The sequence below is a fragment of the Nycticebus coucang genome, chromosome 3 (genome assembly GCF_027406575.1).
Source record: "Nycticebus coucang isolate mNycCou1 chromosome 3, mNycCou1.pri, whole genome shotgun sequence".
Classification (NCBI taxonomy): Eukaryota; Metazoa; Chordata; class Mammalia; order Primates; family Lorisidae; genus Nycticebus; species Nycticebus coucang.
The window spans coordinates 22487224-22508705 of record NC_069782.1 but is presented as its reverse complement, the minus strand read 5'-3'; the positions used below and the strand labels follow the sequence as shown (position 1 = coordinate 22508705).

Sequence of the window (21482 nt, the reverse complement as noted above, 5' to 3'; positions counted from 1 at the left end):
AGAACACTCCTCCTTTTGTTTCTGGCCTGGATAACTCCTAGTGCTCCTTCAGGGCTCTGTTTCTATGTTAGTTTCTACAGGACTCAGTTTTTACACCATTTCCTCGGGAATGACGGGGCCAAGTCACTTCTCATACACTCATGCAGCACCCTGTATTGATCATAATTGCCTGCGAAGGACATGTCTTTCAAAAAGACTACAAGCTCCGAGAGAGAAGGGAGTCGGTCTTTTTCATTACGGCCTCCTCAACGTCCATCATAGTGTCTGGCACAAAGAAAGTAACAGTAAATATTTGTTTCATCAATGAACAAACGAAAGTGAATGGACAAAAGTCTTTCTTTCTAGTTAGATTTTAAGCAAAATGAAGGCAAGTTCTATATCTGTCTTACTCATCAGTGTACGACCTAGCACAGTCTCGCACACGAACCTGGCACATCATAAAACTCTCACTAAGTCATTGTCAAACAATGAATTAATGACAAATCAAGCAAACATGGCATCTGAAAAATAGCCACTTACTAAGTTCTGCCACAATGCATTACTAAGTGCACTATAAAAAAGTCATAAGAAAGGGCGGTGCCTGTGGCTCAAAGGAGTAGGGCTCTAGCTTCATATGCCAGAGGAGGTGGGTTCAAACCCAGCCCCTGCCAAAAACTGCAAAAAAAAAAAAAAGTCATAAAAGATACTATATTTTACTAAATTTGTATCATAGGTTAGAGAACAATGATTATCAAAAAAATCATAATTATGAACCATAATACATTTATGTCTTGGGAGCATGGGGAATTACCCTGTTTCCCCAAAAATAAGACAGTTCTTATTTTAAGGTGCATCTCCCAAAGATGCACTAGGTCTTATTTTCAGGGATGTCTTATCTTTCCTGTAAGTAGGTCTTATTTTTGGAGGATGTCTTATTTTTGGGGAAACAGGGTAGTTCTAGGAAAACCCCAACACCCCATCAGAACACCAAAATCCATGACTCAAGTCCCTTGAATAAAACGATGTACTATTTTGCACAATCTATGCACATTCTCTCAGATACTGTAAACCATCTCTAGATTATTTATAATACCTAACATAATGTAAATGCCATAAAAATAGTTGTTATACTATATTTTTAGGGAATAGTGACAAAAAAAAAGTCTGTACATGTTCAGTCTGTACATCCATTGTTTAAAAACTATTTTCCATCTGTGGCTGAATCCATGGATGCAGAACCCACAGATACAGAGGGATGACTTCATACCACAGAAGAAAAGCCTCAAAATTTATAAACATTTATCATTAAAAATTATAAAAATTCGTCCCTATAGCCAATAAAACATAAATACATGTATATTACACAATGGTTGGAGCCTCAATGTAAAATAAAGCCTTCATATAACATATAAAATCAAATCCTACTATATTATACATTTTTGGTAGCTAAACCAAATGAACTAGAGTTGAAAACAGTCCAAAAAAGTAAGCATTTATAGAATTTAGAAGCTTTATTAAGGAAGATTAGGAGAGCCTTCATCACTAAACTAGCTTGGAGTTTGTTTTCCTTAAAGTTGATATTATTCAACGCACATCCAAATCTTTAAAGATTTCATTAAGGTCCTTTGATGAGAGGTTTTGGAAGACTAGAGTCATCATTTTCTAATCCTGTTGCTATAAATACGTTTGACCTATGCCCTTTGACTTTCTTTGTAATAGAACAGGAGAATTTTATCAAAAGCTTAGATGGAAAAAGTCTTAGGCTTTGCTGGCTTTGCTCTATTGTTACAGCAGGAAAACAGTTATAGACAATGTGTAACTGAATGGATGTGGCTGTTTCTCAATAAAACTTTATTTACAAAAACTGAGAGGTAAAAGATTTGGCTGCTAGACACTTTGTAGACAACTTTTAAATAAACAATTACTGTTTTCACTGCATAACATCCATCACCACTTCATTGGGTAAAGGCATCTTGATTTTTACTTGTGGAATCATCTCTCATCCAGTCCCACACCAGGTAGTTGGAATGGAGTTAACCGTAGTCCTATAGCATCAGAGTGGGTCTTATGGCCCAGGACCACCCAATTAAAATATTTCCCTCCCTTCACCACAGTGACTGGTTCAAGGCTGAACAAGTGAATCACAATGGTCTATAGCGTCTTGATCCTGGAAATTTTTGGATAATTGAGAAGAAAAAATTTTTATGAAGAGAATGCCCGTGAGTGGTACCAACACTAAGAAAGCAAACACGGAAAGAAAGACAGACGGAGAGAGATGGAGAGAGTCCAAACGGAGATGGCCTCGTCTAAGCCCCTGAACCCACCTGTGCCTAAAAACACATCTAAGCCTGTACCATTAGCAAGAGAAAGTGATCCAAATTCAACTGCATGAAAAGCATCAAGATCAGCCTTAAAACAGAAAGGCAACCAGAATGAGAGCCCATGAGATACATTAGTTATGTATTTCTCTGTAAGTGCAGAAGAGTTAGAGCAGGCGTCCTCAAACTTTTTTAAACAGGGGGCCAATTCACTGTCCCTCAGACCGTTGGAGGGCCAGACTATAATTAAAAAGAAAAACCTATGAAAAAATTCCTATGCACACTGCACATACCTTATTTTGAAGTAAAAAAACAAAACAGGAACAAATACAATCACACCGCCTCATGTGGTCTGTGGGCCGCAGTTTGAGGACCCTTGAGTTAGAGTAATGAACAATAGGATGTTTGTGGATATTTCTTTTAACCATCAATCGTTAAAATACTCTTTCCTCCCATGTTAGTGTCTAGGAGGCCTGTAGCTGTGGAATCAGCAAATAGTTCCACAAATAGGAGAATAAAGGAGGAAGGTGAGAAGCAGAGTCACTGGCGAAATCGTCCTGAATGAGAAGATAATATACAAAATCTCCCAACGTAGCGTTTGCCTGGAAGCTACTGAAGACATCAATGAAGGGACAGGGTCCCCATTCAAAAACAGAGCTTACTGTTTCTACTACACTGACCCAACCCCATGAGGGGAAGCAGCTCAGAACTCTAGAGGGGTAAGCACCTAAGGTCACTTTAAGACTGGAATGGTTATTTTTTATCTCATCTTGATCGAGACTTGTATAAAGCCAGGCCAGAAGGCTTAACGTTTTTAAATCAGGGCTGATTTTGCACCATGTTCTCAAATTTTCTTAATTTTGGCACATTAAGTTAGTGATGGTCTCAAATGCTTGCTCTGGACCACCCCGCTTCTCCCAATCAGTGATGACCTTAGGGCCATTAGCACTTACCTAAATTCAACTATATATGCATATATAATTTGTTAAAACAATCATATAGAATGAATATCATTATTTCCAGTTGCATGGTGAGGAAAAGAAAGGAGAATAAGCATTTTTGAAAACCTACCATAGTACAGGCACTACATCAACCTGGCAATTCATAGCTATTTCCTTACGACATTCACACAATCCAGTGAGGTGGGTTCTATTATGTTGGCTTTCAGAAAAAGAAACAAAGTTTCAACAAGATTAGGTAACCTGTTCAAATAACATAATAACAAAATAGGAGATCTTTCTGTAATCCTCTAGTCTAGTCCTACCATCACCAGACTCAAAGAGAAAATTTCCATGGATGGTAAAGATAAGTTGCAGTTCCTTAACTTTTCATATAAACATCTTATGGAGAATCCTCAGCTTTAATACGTAATATAAAAAAAAAAAAAAAGCCTAAGAGAAAAATTTCCTCCTTAGAGTACTTTAATCTGGGAATTAAAAGTAAGACTCATAATGTAATTATAGAATAGAAGACAACATACAATGAAGGGTTCAGTGAAGCTTTTTTAGTATCTCAGAAAAGGGAAAATTTTGTTTTAGTAAAACATTAGGATTTTTTTTAACATCTTAAAAATCAGTCCAGACCATTAGAGAAGCATTAATGTAGCATTTCAAATGACTTGCTTTAACACCACCAGCAGCATCACAATATACATTTGCCTACATTTTAACATACACATATGTAATTTATTTCTGTAATAATTTTTTAAATCTATTGTCAGTATTGATAACTTCGATCTGATAGTATGATATCTCAAAAATGAAATCATAATGTTTTTCTTTTTCCTGTTTTTTTAAAAGGAACTTTATAGGGTATAAGGACATCTATTTAAAGCAAATGACTTATAAAGATAGTAGGGAGATTCAAGATATAAATGTCTTAACACAATAACTAAGAAAATGCCAGGAAGGCTATGTTAACCAGTGTGATGAAAATATGTCAAATTGTATATAAAACAGGTGTATGGTGCCCATGATTGCATTAATGTACACAGCTATGATTTAATAAAATATATATATGTATATATAATATATATTTGAGGTATATCTGGAGTACTAATGTTTTTCTACTTAGAGCTAGAAAATGGTTTCATTTTTAATAAATTACTTTTTTTTTTTTTTGCAGTTTTTGGCCAGGGCTGGGCTTGAACCCACCACCTTCGGCATATGGGGCCGGTGCCCTATTCCTTTGAGCCACAGGCACCGCCCATTTTTAATAAATCACTGTTTTAAGAAGAGTAGATCTCTAATTGACTGAAATTACTAAGAGTACTGCTTGCTTATTTTCCTTGTTTTGTGACATTAACTTCCTGTAATCTCTTAGCACAATATAACATTGCCTAATGTTTACTTGCGTGTCTGAATATGTTTGCCACAACATATTTCCATGGATATGCTTTTCACATAGTCAAAGACATTTTCCTTCAAAGTAAAACAGAGTTTTCAAGCATTGTTTAAGAAATAAAATTTCCAAGTTCAGTTGCAAAACCTTTAGAACTTTACCTATATCTATTTCTTTCCTCTTTTCCCTAGAGATAACCTTTAAAATAAAGTTGGCATTCAGGCATACTTTGGAGAGTTTGAGTTTGATTCCATACCACTGCAATAAAGTGAGTATCATAATAAACAAATCCCACAACTACTGCATATGCAAATCCCACCCAATACATATGAAAGTTATGTTTACACTATATGGTGGTATATTAAGTGTGTATCTTAATTAAAAAATATTTTATTGTTAAAACATGCTAATGAATATCCAAGCCTTCAGCGAGTTGAATCTTTTGCTGGTGGAGGGTCTTGCCTTTGTGTTCATGGCTGCTGACTAAGCAGGGTGGCAGAAGGCTGCGGTGGCCATGGCAATTTCTTAAAAGGAGAAAATGATAGAGTTTACCACAACTGACTCTTCCTTTCAAGAAAGATTTTTCTGTAGCATGCGATGCTGTTCAACAGCATTTTACCCCTGGTAGAACTTCTTTCAAAACTGGAGTCAATCCTCTCAAAGGCTGCTGTTGCTTCTTTATCAACTATGTTTATGTAATATCCTAAATCCTTTGCTATCACTTCAACAACGTTCACAGCATCTACACCAGGAATAAATTCCATCTCAACAAATTTCTGTGCTCATCCGTAAGAAGCAACTCCTTATTCATTCAAGTTTGCTCATGAGCTCATGAGCCTACAGCAAATAAATCACATCTTCAGGCTCCACTTCTAACTCTATTTCTCCTTCTATTTCCACCATGCATTCAGTGACTTCCTCCACTGAAGTCTTGAACCCCTCAAAGTTATCTGTGAGAGTTGAAATCAACTTCTTCCAAACTCCTTTTAATGTTGATACTACATATGTTGACCTCCCTTCATCAATAATAACTCTTCTCAGTGGCACTTAGAGTAGTGAATCCCTTCCAGAAAGTTTTCAATTTATTCTTCCCAGATCCATCAGAAGAATTACTCTTTATGGCAGCTGCAACCTTATGAAATGTATTTTTAAATAAGTCTTGAAAGTCAGAATTACTCCTTGATTCACAGGCTGAAGAATGGAGATTTTGTTTCCAGACATACAAACAACATAATCTGTACATTTCTATTGGAGTCATTTGGTGACTAAGTACATTGTCACTGAGCAGTAACATTCTTTTTAAGCAGTAGGTCTCAACAGTGGACTTAAAATATTTGGTAAACCATGTTGTAAACACATGTGCCATCATCAGGGCTCTGATATTCCATGTATGAAGTGCTAAAAAAGTAGATTTAGCATAATTCATAAGGGCCCTAGGATTTTCAGAATGGTAAATTAGCACTGGCTTCACCTTAGCATCACCAGCTACATTAGCCCCCAGCAACAGAGTCAGTCTAATTTTTGTAACTTGGAAGCCAGGCATTGACTTATCCTCTTTAGTTATGAAAGCTCTAGTTGGTATCTTCTTCCAATACAAGGTTGTTCTGTCTATATTAAAAATATGTTTTTTTTTTGTTTGTTTGTTTTTGTAGAGATAGAGTCTCAATGTACCTCCCTCGCATAGAGTGCATGACTTCACATGGCTCACAGCAACCTCTAACTCTTGGGCTTACGCCATTCTCTTGCCTCAGCCTCCCAAGCAGCTGGGACTACAGGCACCTGCCACAACACCCGGCTATTTTTTTGTTGCAGTTTGGCCGGGGCTGGGTTTGGACCCGCCACCCTCGGCATATGGGGCTGGCGCCCTACTCACTGAGCCACAGGCACCACCCTAAAATGCGGCCACCTTCACCAATTATCTTAGCCAGATCTTCTGGACAACTTCCTGCAGCTTCTACATCTTGTTGCTCCACCTGCCACTTTTATATCACAGATATTTTTATTTTTCCTTAAACCTCATGAACCAATCTCTGCTACTTTAAAACTTTTCTTCTACACCTTCCTCACCTTTCTTAGTCTTCTCAGGATGGAAGAGAACTGGGGCCTTGCTGTGGATTAGGCTTTGGCTTAAGGGAATGTTGTAGCTAGTTTGATCTTCTGTATAAACCACTCAAACTTTCCCCATATCAACAATATGGCTGTTTTTGCATTTTTATCATTCATGTGTTCACTGGAGTAACACTTTTAGTTTCCTTCAAGAACTTTTCCTATTCACAACTTGTCAACTGTTTTGCTTAAGAGTCATGGCATTTGATCTATCTTGGTGTTCAACACACCTTCCTCACTAAGACTAATCTTTGTTAGCTTTTGATTTAAAGTGACACATGCATGACTCTTCCTTTTACTGGAACACTTAGAAGCCATTTCAAAGTTACTAACTGGAATAAGCTCAATCTTGTTTTGTCTCAGGGAATAGGGGAGCCCAGGGCCAGGGCAAAGCAGTCAGAACATGTATAACATTTATTAAGTTCACTATCCTCTAACAAGCACATTTTACATTTACATATAAACAATTACATCAAAGCTCACTAATCATAGACAACCACAATAGATATAAACCTTGATTGTGAGACTTATCAAAATGTTATACAATGACATAAAGTAAGCTCAGGCTGTTAAGAAAAATGGTGCCAATAGACTTCCTTGATGCAGGGTTGCCACAAATCTTCATTTTGGTAAAATAAGGTGTGCCTATATATCTTTCTTATCCACTTTTATTCATAATGCTTTTACTACGTTCTTGCTCATAAACAATACAGTTTTGTACTGTTGTGCTGCTGTGGTTCCTGCCTGTAATCTTAGCATCCGGAAGGCCAAGGCAAGCAGACCCTTGAGCTCAGGAGTTTGAGATCAGCCTGAGCAAGAGCAAAACCTCATCTATAGTAAAAATAGGAAAAAAAAATTAGCTGGGCATTGTGCAGGCACCTATAGTCCTAGCTACTCAGGAGGCTGAGGCAAGAGATCTCTTGAGCCTAACAGCTTGAGGTTGCTGTGAGCTATGATGCCACAGCACTCTACCCACGATGACAGAGTAAGACTCTGTCTCAAAAAAATAAATTGATTAAATTAAATAAAATTACCTATGTGGTGATTACTTACCCTTCTGCTATTTCCTTTTATCATTCAACATCATGTTTACAAGATTTGTTCATTTTCTAAATATCGTAAATGAGATTTATTGATTTATTACACTTTGTATGCTTCGGGGTTTTCTAGATACAGATATTTTATCATTTATTCACTGAGTTCCCTAAAGATAGAATTTTGGATCGTTGGCAGGTTCTGTTTTTGCTTTTTACAACTACAAACAGTGCTGCAATCAAAACCTCAATGCATGTTGAATGAAAATTTCTCTAGAGTTTGTAGCTACATGTGAAATTGCTGAGCTCAAAGAAATTTGCCAAAATTCATATCCAAAAATATTTACTGCAGCATGGTTTACAAAGCTAAAAATTGAATACACTCAAATTATATCTATCAATAGTGGAACAGATATATAATTTTCATTAAGCAATTACAAGGAATAGTATAGACTTATATGTGCTGATACAGACAAATGCCCCAAACTGATTGCTCAGTGAAAAAAATCAAGTTACAACAATATACACTTTAAATAAAAAATAAAATTAATAATATATGCAAATATGAAAATTCTATATAAGCATATTTGATTTCTATTTTAAAAATTCATATTCGTTTCTATCTATAACATAGAGGAGAGACTTGTCTTTTCTCTATTTTATATTTTCATAGTGCTACACATATATTATTTTAATCTATACTTATAATCAGTCAGTATATAAATATAATTTAGTTTTATCCTGACAATGGCACATTTTGCTTTTCTGACTACTAGTATCTCTTAGAAGGGTCTCTTCTTCCACAATGTCCTAATAATTTCTGTTTTTATCATAAACAATGAAGAGTTTATACTTACCTATATCACTACCATCTCCTTCTCAAACTTAAAATTAATTATGTTCAATAATGTTGCTTTTACCAAGAAGCTTTCTGACACTATGATATTCTCTCCCACATCTGGATATTAATCAGATTATTATAATTACCTTCTAGATAAATTAAGGGATTTCAGGTAAAGAAATATAATTATAAAAGTTTAAGGAATGTGTATAGTGAGAGAGAGGAGTTGTTCACCCTGAAAAAATATATTGGATACCTAATCAAGTTCCTTAGAATGACATTTATTTGGAAAAACTAACTATTACTCAGAAATCAGACTGTTCTTAAGGAATTATAAAAATGAATCTTCCTATTATTTGTAAATTGATAGGAATTGTGGGTACTGATTTATGCTAACAAAGCTCACGAAATTACAAATGTTCAGTTGCCATTCACCAGGCACTGCGTATAAGGAACAAAGAATGTTGTATGAAATAATGCAGACCAGCTCCACGTCTGAAACTGCACCACCTAAATCAGGTGAGGATGAGGCTCTGGAGTGTAATCTATTACATAAGCCCATGGGCACAATTCCTTCCTCAGATGGACCTGAGATGAGAGAGGAAAGTTATCTACCTCTAAACCTTCCAGCACACAGTGGTTGGACAGGCACAGCACACAGCTATAGACACCTCAGTTCAAATGGGGACAAATGAAAAATACGAAGGAGTCACTGTTTTAAAGTAGTTCTGAAATACAGTGAGCAAATGGAAGTTTCTTGCTTACATTTCAAGGCCTGGCAATAATTCTCCTTGTCTCTCTGTTCCACTCACTGATGGTTCCGTCAGAACCTCTAAGCCGCTTCCCTTTTTCATGAAGGTAGTGCGTGTTTGTGGCATAGCAGTTTTATCAGGCTGCTTCTGCTGGCAGAACTCTGGCTGTTTAACTGCTTCCTTGCCTTTTGTATATCACCTCTGTCCCTGTCAGACCAAGCTGGCAGTGCTTCTGCTAAAATACATGTCTTGAGAACTTTGTGGGTCTTGCATGGATTTTACCGGGATTCACACTTAAAAAGAAGAGCCACACCCACAGATGTTTTTTAAGATGATTCTTTTTCTGTATCTCTGCCTCCAGCTCAGAGGGCTAAAGGACGGTGCCCTTCAGCCTCCTAGAGGTCCTCAGATTTGCATGGAAAGATCACTGAGGCATACATACACTTCATCTCTTGAAAGGAACCTTTTTGTGACTGATTACTCTGACATTTTGATCTTTCTGAGATTTTTAGCAAAAGTCACACACACTCAGCTATTTCTCAATGCTATCCTTTTGGCAGCCATTCCTGAATTTTAGCAACTTTTGCCATCTGGAGAGGCTGTGAATTTTCAGTTATTTAATCCTAGTTCATTTTGTTTAACATTTCTTCCTTCAATTTATCTCCCTCCTCTTGTATTCTATTATAAGCAGTAAGGGGAAACCAGGTGGCAACTTCAATACTTTGCTTTGAAATCTCCTTAGTTCTATACACAAGTTCATGGCTGACAAGTTCTTCTTTCCACATGATGGCAGAACACACACTTTCACCAATATTCCTGCTAGGATAAAACCAGGATCCCTCTCTCTGAGTTCCAATAATGTGTTTCTGACTTCAAGCCTTAACAGCAGTGTTCTCAAAGTCCAGATTTCTGCCAAAGGTCTGTTCATGGCAACTCAGGCTGCTGTGGTTTGACTGTATCCCCCAAATTTCATGTGTTGATTAGAAGTGGGACCTTTGGGGATTAATTGGGGTTAGATGATGTCCTCAGGGTGGGACCCCCGTGATGCAACGGATGACTTTAAAGAAGAAGAAAAGTAACCCGAGCTGACCTCACACTCCCCCGCTATTGCCCTCAGTTGCTATCCACCATGGGAGGACCCTTGCCAGCTGCTGGCACTATGCTCTTGGACTTCCCAGCCTCTGAAACATGTCCCAAATAAACGCTGACCAAATAAACATTGTTCATGGCGCTCTGTCATGGCAATAGAAAATTGGCTAAGATGCCGATTTTCTCCATCATGTTCCTCAAAAATTTTCCAGCCTCCTCCTACTGTCTAATCCCAAACCTGTACCCACATTTTAGGTGTGTGTTACAGCAGCACATCTCTTGGTATCAAAATCTTTTCTATTGCTATGTAACATCTTAGTGTCTTGACACAGCATTCAGTTATCTTCTCCTAGTTTTCATGAGTCAGGAGTCTGGGCATGGCTCAGTCCTCTGCTCATTCTAGATACTGGCTAGCCTCTGGTTGCATTATTCTCATCCAGATTCTGAGGTCCTCTCCCAAGCTCATTTAAGTCATTGTAAGAATTCAATTCCTTACAGTTTAGATCTTCAGTTTATATAGGCTGCCTCTCTCCACAGGTAGATTAACGAATAACACTTTGCTTTCTTCCAAGCCAGCATGAGACTATCTTTCTTTAAAGGGCTCATCTGATTAGGTCAAACCCATCCAGGATAATCCCTACATTGATTAACCTATACTCAACCAATTGGGGGCCTTAATTGCATGCGGAAAGCCCTTCATATATGTACAAATATCCCTTCCAGTTAGGAAAAAACTGCAGCATCACAACCTCCCCAACCCACATACACAAACATGTACCTAACTATAGAACATAAATTTCTCCTAAAATACATTCATGTGATTGTGTGATTTTCTCTAGTGGAGCTGAACACACCTGGTTTAGCAGCAGGGAATGTTAGCAATGGAACTGATCCAAGGAAACTAGGTAAGAAAAGTTCCCTAAAAAACTCTCAACACGAAGCAGCAGGAGAGATTCAGAGGAGGAGGAGCAGTCTCCATCAGCCATGCAGGGTAGATAATGAAGGTATGGGGACCCAGACAACAAACTAACGGGCAGATAATTATCCCGCAGGGGAACCAAAACCTCAGTAAGAAGCCTCTCCTAAGAGACTCACAGAAGAGCATAACTGCTGAGGAAAGACCTTATCATCCGAGTCTGCGCTGATCTGGAGTAGACAGAGGCAGCCGAGGTGCCCCAGTCAGCCCTCCTTCCCCCAGCAACGCTGTCATGGTGCGGTTTCCAGACAATAAGGACAATTTACTATTTTATATGGACCAAGATCTAGTGGTTAGATGAGATGAAAGTCCTGCTATACTCATTTCCTATTGTTACAAATAAATTATCCTAATTTACTGGCTTCAAAACCCTGCAAATTTATTCTGCAAGTAATAAGTAAAACATCAAGGGGGACTAAAACCAAGGTATCAGAGGGCTGCACCCCTTCTGGAGGCTCAAGCAGAATCTGTTTTCTTGCTATTTTCAGCTTCTGGAGGAGACCTGTACTCCTTGCCTGTGGCCCCTTCCCTCCACCTTCAAAAGTCAGCAGCATACATAGCCTCTTAAAGTCCCTCTCCTACTCTGAAATTCCTACCTTCATCTTTTATTTTATTTTTCTTGATTAAATCATAAACACATAGATCATGTACACATTAACGCATTTATGGGGTACAATGTACTGATTTCATATAGAATTAGGAATGCTTACATCACACTGGTTAATACATACCTCATCTCGTTCACTCACTCACTGTGTTAAGCCATTTATACTCTATATTAATAGATCCAACATGTACCCTTGCATTATGCACCATAGGTGTGATCCCACCATTTACTCTCCCTCAATCTGACCTCCCCTGTCCCCTCCCATCCCCCCTCCTCCGTCCTTCATCTTGGGCCACATTTTCATCTTTTAAGGACACTTGTGATCACAATGGGCCTGTCTAGCTTACCCAGGATAATCTTCTCATCTTAAAATCCTTAGCTGAATCACATCTGCAAAGTCTCTTTTCTCATGTAAGGTAATACTGCACAGGTTTCGGAGATTAAGATGTGGATATCTTTGGGAAGTTATTATTCTGCTTTCTACAACTCTCAGATACCTTTCAAGCTTAACCGGTTCATTTTGATGATGACAAAAATGCTCCGTAATATTATAATAAGTTTGTTTATAAAGTTTATTTGCAACATGTTTCTATAGATTCTTATATTCTCTGAGAAAATCAACAGAGGAATCTTAATTTTAAAATTCAATTAGCTAACAGAAATTAAGTAACATCATATTTTGTTCTTTTCTTTACATTTCAGATTAATATGAGGGTACAAATGTTTAGGTTGCATTGTTTTCCATTCCAAGGTAAAGTTCAAGTTGTAGTTGAGCCCTTCGCCCAGGGGGCATGCTGAACACCCTCACATTGTGCATGTTAGGTGAGATCCCACCAGTCACCCTCCCTCCGCCCACCTCCCCTCTCTTTCTTCCCCCCTTCCCCTTGCTAGATGATACTTGTGTTTTTTCTTTTGTGTGGGTGTAGTTGTTCATATATTGATTTCCTATTAGTATTGCATACATTGGATACTTTTTTTTCCATTCTTGAGAACTTTACTAAGAATGTGTTTCAACTCCATCCAGGTAAACATAAAAGTATTCACCACAGCATACAATTTATCCTTGTAATTGTCATTTAAAGTAAGGGAAAGATGAGATCATGAAAGACATTTTCAAACAAGGAAACTAAAGCATATGTTGGGGTAAGTGGCTTTGTTAGATCTCTCAGGGAGGGATACTGAATAGGACTGTTTCCCTCACTTTTCAGTAGTTTGAAAGACCAGGAACAACAGTTACAAAGGTCCATAGTGATTACCTAGTGTTTCTTTTCCAAAGCACTGGAAATCCACAAGAGGAATGATCACAGAGACATTAATATGTCTAGTTTTTCTACCTTCTAGTTTTCAACAAAGCTTTAAAGTAGTAGAGAGATTATGCAACAACCTGTTTGGGAAATCTACTTAACTTTGAGTTGTTCCTATTTGAATTGCAAATAGGTTTAGAAGGTTTTAAGTAAACATGACTTGAAATTTTAATAACGTATATTGTTAACCTGACTGGAAGATTAAAACAAAATGTGACCGAATAACGGATGCACTGTCTGAAGGCTCTGCAGACACAGCAGTGTAGGGAGAGGTTGTGAACTCCATGGTGGGAAGAGCTGGGGAGGGCAGACGGAAATTAGTTGGACTTTCAATTCTTCTCCTTATATCAGATATTCAACCTTGAACTGCTCCCTAACCTCTCAGATACATCACCTTAAAAACAATGATACCCACCTTGTAGAGCTGATATAAAGATTAGAGATAATATATATAAAATACCTGACACATAAAAGCATTTAATATCTTTCCTACTTAGGAAAAAAAGCTAAAATACGGGAACAGATTTTCCTGCTAAAAATGTTACCAGGAGATGCTCTGGTGTGTGGCCCAGATTCTGCTTCAGAGAGGAAGGACTTTTTTATTCTCCAAGCTCCTGGAAGTGCTGCTCATGGAGAGTTGTTTGTCATCAGCCCCTACAGGAATTGAGTTGGCTGAAGAGAGCTTCCTCACCTAACATCCGCCCCATTTCAAGTGACTGTCTCCAGAGATAGATCAAAAAGCCCATCACCCCTGATCATATCCTGCCACCAGAATGCCAGAGGTCTCCACTGAAAATGCTTTGACCTGCTCATCTCTCTCTGTGTCCAAACCTGCTTCTGTCCTTTCATTTCCTTGTCCAGTGTTGATCACAATGTACTTGTGATAAGCCCTATGTCCTCATCAAGGTTGGGAGTCAGGTTGCCAGGACATCATCCTAGCAACAGTGCTGCAGGCTCCACTGTTGCTTGGTCTTTCATATGGACCCTATGATGATATTTCCCCACAAGGGCACAAGCCTATGTAACACACCCAAGTATCTTTGGGTTTCTCTGGCAAGGGTGGAAGAGTTAGGATTCTTAAACCCTGAATCTTGCTTCTGCTGGTGTTGAACAAGGAACCAGAACAAGTATAAACCCTCTTCCATAGTTCTCTTTTACCCCTTCTGAACATCTTTCAATCACTAGTTTGTATAAAGATTCAGCCTGTCCCTTTAGAAAAGTTGCTTTTCTCACAACTGAGGAAATTTTTAATATGATCTACATAGTGAATACTATTACTACTGTTCTGGAGTTTTATAATACTCCAAAAAAGGAAATATAAGTTTCAATTTTTTCATAATAAAATAGTGAATATTAATATGCTTTATAAAAAGTACAGATGTGAGGCCTTCCAATTAAGTTCACTAACATATACTAGAAAAACAGCTACATACCTCATTGCTGAATATCACTATGGTCACCCCTTGAGAAGCTATGCACTGACACCAGCACCTAGTCCACCCATCAAAGCAATTTTGGAACTCTTCCTGGAATGGCCATAAGAGTTATTTTTGATTACTCTTGATGTCTTGAATGTCATCAAAATGCCTTCCGTGCAATATTTCCTTTATTTCAGGATAAAAAAAAAAGTCATCGGCCAGATCAGGTGAGTAGGGAGGGTGTTCCAATACAGTTATTTGTTTACTGGCTAAAAACATCCCCAAAGACAGTGCCGTGTGAGCTGGTGCACTGTCATGATGCAAGAGCCATGAGTTGTTGATCAAGAATTTTAGTTAACATTTTCCTGTTTATCTATCAATGTTTACTTGGTCTGCTGTCCCTCTCACGGTCAGCTGAGGACTTTGATGCATGATTCAATGAAATTTTGCAATGTTTTTATTAGTTCTGCTCACTCCTGTTTGCCCGGACCTCTCTTCACCAGTGACATATTCTTTCCCATCATAAAAATATTTAATCCACTGTTCATTGCCATTTTCCTCATGGCATTATTTCCATCTTGGACTAACATGTCCCTGATTCCACTCCCATTCTTGCCAAATTTAATAAGAAATTTATGAACGTTTGTTTGTAGCTCTAATTCAAGCTCCAACTTCCAACAACACACAAAAATACATAACAATAATGAACATTACTCAGAATGACACTGCCATGCATCAAGATGAACACAACTGTGAGACACCAATATAACAAGGTTTTGAAACCTTACCAACTTTTTGTACAGTGCTAAAGTAAGTGCACTGTGGCAAGTTCACAAACTTAATAGTAAGACCTTGTATAGTACATGTACTTTACTGATCAAGTTTTAAGTTTAATAATATATTGAAATTCAGTGCTTACATGAAGGAAATAAATCTATCAAAATATAGAATATTCATATTTTCCAAAGCAGATAAAAATAGGGCTTGTGTATCTTGCCAAATAGTTCTCAAATTTATTTTTAAAAATTGCTGAGGGTTTCTTTAAAAGAAAACCCCAATGAAGTGGCCTCACAAGGCACAGAGGCCCTTCTCCATGAAATTATGAAAGAAAAGTTTCCAGATATGTCAAGAGACTCTGAAATCCAGATAGCAGACAGTTTCAGAAACCCAGCACGACTCAATCTGAATAAGACATCCCCTAGGCATGTCATAATTAACTTCACTAGTGTCAATATGAAGGAGAAAATTCTGAAAGCAGCTAGATGAAAGAAATCTATTCCCTACAAAGGGAAGAATATTAGAATGACTGCTAATCTCTCTACTGAAATCTTTCAAGCCAGAGGGTGGTCATTGACTTTTAATCTCCTAAAGCAAAATAACTTTCAACCCCGGATCCTGTATCCAGCTAAACTGAGTTTCATTTATGATGGAGAAATTAAATACTTTAATAACATTCATATGTTGAAGAAATTTGCCATAACCAAACCAGTTCTCCAGGATATTCTCAGACCTGTCCTCCATAATGACCACCCCAATCCTCTACCACAAAAATAAACTCCCTCAGAAACTTTTGATCAAACTCCAACTTACACAATGTCTAAAGGATTAAAATTGTCCACTGGACTTTCAAAAAACTGGATACCCAAAATTTTACCACACCAATCAATATTCTCCATTAATGTGAATGGCTTAAACTATCCTCTAAAGAGGCACAGGTTAGCTGATTGTATACAAAACTTGGGCCAGATATTTGCTGCATACAAGAGTCACATCTTACCTTAAAAGATAAATATAGACTCAGGGTGAAAGCATGGTTGTCCATATTTCAGGCAAATGGTAATCAGAAAAAAGCAGGTGTTGCAATTATATTTGCTGACACAATAGGCTTTAAACCAACCAAAGTAAAGAAAGATAAGAATGGTCACTACATATTAGTTAAGGGTAATACTCAATATGATGAGATTTCACTTATGAATATTTATGCACCCAACCAGAATGCGCCTCGATTTATAAGAGAAACTCTAACAGACATGAGCAACTTGATTTCCTCCACCTCTATAATAGTCAGAGATTTCAACACTCCTTTGGCAGTGCTGGATAGATCCTCCAATAAGAAGCTGAGCAAAGAAATTTTAGATTTAAACCTAACCATCCAACATTTAGATTTAGCGGACATCTACAAAAAATTTCATCGCAACAAAACTGAATACACATACTTCTCCTCAGCCCAAGGAACATACTCCAAAATTGATCACATCTTAGGTCACAAGTCTAACCTCAGTAAATTTAAAGGAATATAAATTATTCCTTGCATCCTCTTGGACCACCATAGAATAAAAGTAGAACTCAGGAAGAACAGGAATCTGCACACTCATACAAAAACATGGAAGTTAAATAACCTTATGCTGAATGATAGCTGGGTCAGAGATGAAATCAATAAAGAAATTGCCAAATTTTTGGAACAAAATGACAATGAAGACACAAATTATCAGAACCTCTGGGATACTGCAAAGGCAGTCCTAACAGGGAAATTTATAGCACTGCAAGCCTTCCTGAAGAGAATGGAAAGAGAGGAAGTTAACAACTTAATGGGACATCTCAAGCAACTGGAAAAGGAAGAACATTCCAACCTCAAACCCAGTAGAAGAAAAGAAATAACCAAAATTAAAGGAGAATTAAATGAAATTGAAAACAAAAGAATTACAAAACAGATAAATCAATCAAAAAGTTGGTTTTTTGAAAAGATCAATAAAATAGATAAACCTTTGGCTAACCTAACCAGAAAAAAAAGAGTAAAATATCTAATTTCATCAATCAGAAATGACAAAGATGAAATAAGTACAGACTCCTCAGAAATTCAAAAAATCCTTAATGAATATTACAAGAAACTTTATTCTCAGAAATATGAAAATCTGAAGGAAATTGACCAATACTTGGAAGAACATCACCTTCCAAGACTTAGCCAGAATCAAGTAGAAATGTTGAACATGCCAATATCAAGTTCTGAAATAGCATCAACCATATGAGATCTCCCTAAAAAGAAAAGCCCAGGACCAGATGGCTTCACATCAGAATTCTACCAAACCTTTAAGGAGGAACTAGTACCTATATTACTCAACCTGTTCCAAAACGTAGAAAAAGAAGGAAGACTACTCAACACGTTCTATGAAGTAAACATCACCCTGATCCCCAAACCACAAAAAGACCCAACAAGAAAATTATAGACCAATATCACTAATAAATATAGATGCAAAAATATTCAACAAGATCCTAACAAACGGAATCCAGCAACATATCAAACAAATTATACATCATGACCAAGTTGGTTTTATCCCAGGGTCTCAAGGCTGGTTTAATATACGTAAATTAATAAGTACAATTCAGCACATAAACAAATTAAAAAACAAAGACCATATGATTCTTTCACTTGATGCAGAAAAAGCTTTTGATAATATCCAGCATCCCTTCATGATCAGAACACTTAAGAAAATTGGTATAGAAGGGACATTTCTTAAACTGATAGAGGCCATCTACAGCAAACCCACAGCCAATATCGTATTGAATGGAGTTAAACTGAAATCATTTCCACTCAGATCAGGAACCAGACAAGGCCACCCGTTGTCTCCATTGCTCTTTAACATTGTGATGGAAGTTTTAGCCATCGCAATTAGGGAAGAATAGGCGATCAAGCGTATCCATTTAGGGTCAGAAGAGAAAAGAACTTTCGCTCTTTGCAGATGATATGATTGTATATCTGGAAAACACCAGGGATTCTACTACAAAACTTTTAGAAGTGATCAAGGAATACAGCAGCATCTCAGGTTACAAAATCAACATTCATAAATCGGTAGCCTTTATATATAACAACAATAGTCTAGCTGACAAAAATAACAAAAATAGTTAAGGACTCTATTCCGTTTACAGTAGTGCAAAAGAAGATGAAATATTTGGGAGTTTATCTAACAAAAGACGTGAAAGATCTCTATAAAGAGAACTATGAAACTCTAAGAAAAGAAATAGCTGAAAATGTTAACAAATGGAAGAATATACCATGCTCATGGCTGGGAAGAATCAATATGTTAAAATGTCCATACTACCCAAAGCAATATATAATTTTAACACAATCCCTATTAAAGTTCCACTGTCATACTTTAAAGATCTTGAAAAAATAATACTTCCTTTTATATGGAATCAGAAAAAACCTCAAATAGCCAAGACATTACTCAGAAATAAAAACAAAGCAGGAGGAATCACACTACCAGACCTCAGACTATACTACAAATTGATAGTGATCAAAACAGCATGGTACTGGCACAAAAACAGAGAAGTAGATGTCTGGAACAGAATAGAGAACCAAGAGATGAATCCAGCTACTTACCGTTATTTAATCGTTGACAAGCCAATTAAAAACATTCAGTGGGGAAAAGATTCCCTATTTAACAAATGGTGCTGGGTGAACTGGCTGGCAACCTGCAGAAGACCGAAACTGGACCCACACCTTTCACCATTAACTAAGATAGACTCTTACTGGATTAAAGATTTAAACTTAAGACATGAAACTATAAAAAATACTAGAAGAGAGTGTAGGGAAAACCCTTGAAGAAATCAGTCTGGGCAAGTATTTTATGAGGAGGACCCCCCCCTCCGCCCTGCCCAGGGCAATTGAAGCAGCTTCAAAAATACACTACTGGGACCTGATCAAACTAAAAAGCTTCTGCACAGCCAAGAACATAGTAAGTAAAGCCAGAAAACAGCCCTCAGAATGGGAGAAGATATTTGCAGGTTATGTCTCCAACAAAGGTTTAATAACCAGAATCCATAGAGAACTCAAACATATAAGCAAAAAAAGAACAAGTGATCCCATCGCAGGCTAGGCAAGGGACTTGAAGAGAAACTTCTCTGAAGAAGACAGGCACGTGGCCTTCAGACATATGAAAAAATGCTCATCATCTTTAATCATCAGAGAAATGCAAATCAAAACTACTTTGAGATATCATCTAACTCCGGTAAGATTAGCCTATATCACAAAATCCCAAGACCAGAGATGTTGGCGTGGATGTGGAGAAAAGGGAACACTTCTACACTGCTGGTGGGAATGCAAATTAATACATTCCTTTTGGAAAGATGTTTGGAGAACACTTAAAGATCTAGAAATAGACCTGCCATTCAATCCTATAATTCCTCTACTAGGCTTATACCCAGAAGACCAAAAATCACATCATAACAAAGATATTTGTACCAGAATGTTTATTGCAGCCCAATTCACAATTGCTAAGTCATGGAAAAAACCCAAGTGCCCATCGATCCACGAATGGATTAATAAATTGTGGTATATGTACACCATGGAATATTATGCAGCCTTAAATAAAGATGGATACTTTACCTCTTTCATGTTTACATGGATGGAGCTGGAACATTTCTTCTTAGTAAAGTATCTCAAGAACAGAAGAAAAAGTATCCAATGTACTCAGCCCTACTATGAAACTAATTTATGGTTTTCACATGAAAGCTATAACCCAGTTACAACCTCACAATAGGGGGAATGGGGAAAGGGAGGTAAAGGAGGGGGGAGGTGGGCAGAGGAAGGGAGACTGGTGGGATTATACATGCGGTGCATTTTACAAGCGTATATGTGAAACTTAGTAAATGTGGAATGTAAATGTCTTAGCACAATAACTAAGAAAATGCCAGCAAGGCTATGTTAACCAGTGTGATGAAAATGTGTCAAATGGTCTATGAAACCAGGGTATGGTGCCCCATGATCACATTAATGTACACAGCTATGATTTAATAAAAAAAAAATAAGAAGAAGAAAGTAATGTCCGACTCGGGTATTCAGTTGTGTAGAGTGGTATTATTTGTAAGTCTCAAATGTTTATTTTAAGTCTGTTGTGATGAGGAAGCCCAGAGAGCCCAAACATACTACATGAACATTTTTCCAACTTTATATTCTTCTATGTTTGAAGATCTTTCTGAATTTTAAGGTCTCATCCATCTGAGGTGATTTGATCTACCACTTTGAGTAACACTATTATTCAGAAAATGACTTTTCTCAAAGGGACTTCATTATTTTAATAATCACAGAGCTTCTCTATGGAATTTCTATAGCCAGGTCATTAGTACACATAGGTACTCATTATATAAATAAGGCTTGTGCGTTTGAAATAAAACGAAGGGAATGAAGTGTTCTAAGAACAAAAACATGAATAGTGTGAATTAGCTGCCTAAAAGGCTATCAAGACCTTATTTTTCACTTATTTTACACAGCTTTTGGACTCCTCCCAAATAAACAAACTGATAAAATTCAAATAAAAACAGAGAGAGAAGGTACATGAAATACGATTGGCAACATGTTAATCATGGATGGAACTTGGTATACATAAGTTCACTATGCTAATCTCCTAATGTGTTGCGCCCAGTCCTATAAGAAATGAGACATGTTTGACAAGAATTAGGTGTAAAATAAAATGGATGAGATGGGTGACAATCAGGAAAACTAGATCCAAGTATTAGATTTGCCACTAACTACCTCTATGACCCTGACTGTTTTACCTCTCTGGTTCCCCAAATGTAAGATGAATGTCCCTTAAAGTTATTTTATTCCAAATTAAGACTGTAATATTTACTTTCAGTATTAATAAATAACCATAACAATTTCAAACAAATGGATTAAGACATTCTTGAATTGAAACGTAACAAGGAGGGAGAGGGCAGAGCA

The 21482-nt window shown here is 37.3% G+C and overlaps 1 protein-coding gene across 5 annotated transcripts in view; it reads right to left on the bottom strand.

Moving 5' to 3' along the window:
• Positions 1-21482, bottom strand: part of ANKS1B (ankyrin repeat and sterile alpha motif domain containing 1B) — a 1177049-nt gene that overhangs the window by 785099 nt on the left and 370468 nt on the right. The gene's annotated exons all lie outside the window — the stretch shown is intronic.